This window comes from Galeopterus variegatus, unplaced genomic scaffold, assembly GCF_000696425.1.
Source record: "Galeopterus variegatus unplaced genomic scaffold, G_variegatus-3.0.2 Scaffold2434, whole genome shotgun sequence".
NCBI classification, from domain to species: domain Eukaryota; kingdom Metazoa; phylum Chordata; class Mammalia; order Dermoptera; family Cynocephalidae; genus Galeopterus; species Galeopterus variegatus.
Window position 1 is genome coordinate 52,637 of NW_007728545.1, and position 1,482 is coordinate 54,118.

Sequence of the window (1,482 nt, forward strand, 5' to 3'; positions counted from 1 at the left end):
GTCTTAAATTGCACCGTTCTATCCTTCCCTACCAACTGATTATTAATATGGGCATTGAGTTATTCCTTGAGCTTTTCATTAGCGAAGGTGAATGTTGAAGTCTCCCTAATGCTGATTCACAGCAGAGGTATCACATTTACTGAGCATGATCAATATCCCAATTCTCCTCTTGAACAATACATGGATTTCAAAATGTGTAATTATGAGTATTCCCTCCAAATTTCCATGACATTGTTGCTAACATTTTAGTCCCATCTTGCTTCTTTATCCAAATGTTTATTATTTTTATAATTAAAGTGAGTGCTTATAAAAAGATTTAACTATAAATTTCCTATTGTAGGGCCGGCCCGTGGCTCACTTGGGAGAGTGTGGTGCTGACCACACCAAGTCAGGGGTTAAGATCCCCTTACCGGTCATCTTTAAAATAAATAAATAAATAAATAAATTTCCTATTATTTCACATTCATTTAAACAAGGATCTTAAAAAAAAAATTTTTTTTTAAAGAAAGAAACAAGGATCTTAGTCAATGGCACATTTTAAAAGGTTATTATGTAATCCCCATTCTTAATTGCTTAGAATTAAGATAATTAATTGCTTAAGGTTATCTTTTCCTCAGCACTGTAATCATGTCGTTCCATTGTTTGTTGTTGTTGTTTTTAGTTTGTAGTGTTACTGATGAAAAATTCACTATAAATCTAATTGTTATTTTACTATAAAGAAACCCATTTTATTTATTACTTTTTAAATTAATTTATTTATTTTTGTCACGGGGATCTGAACACTTGATCTAGTGTTATAAAACAAAAAACTCATTTTAAATCAAGGAAAAATAAGATCAGAATTCTGAGATGCTCCCATAAAGTATGATGGAAGTTAATAAGGAAGCTAATATTTCAAAGTAAATGTATCTTCCCAGATACCTTATGTAGGGCCCCATAAAACCCCAAAGGAGACATTCCCTAAAACATGGCGCCTTTCCGGCTTCTCTTCCGGGTCCTAACATTCCTGCTGGCGCCAAAGTATGGCCTATCAAAATCATCACCCACCCTTCCAACCAATCAGCCACCACCCTGAGTACTAACCACCCTCTCCCGGAACTCAGCTCTCTATAAATGTATGCTTCACCCTCAAATAAAGCGGAACTTCTCCGGTGAACTGTCAGCTCGGGTCCTGTCGTTCTTTCATTGGTACCGAAACCCAGGAGGAGCTCACCCCTTACCCGAGGGGACTCCATCTCGGACCTCCTTCACTCTCTCCGCAGTTCCCACTGCTGATGCTTCGCCCTCATCCATTTTTTCCAGTGCTGGCTTTCCGCACCCACCACCGGCTCATCCAAATGTAAGTCTCCCTTTAGAGGTGCCATTTTAAACTAGGACTACCCCTCTGACGTCCAGCCCTAACAGGGGCAGTACGCCCCACCATGGCCTTCAGGGCCTCAGTGGACCCCTAAATACTCCCTCGTCACACCAGACTGTCCACAT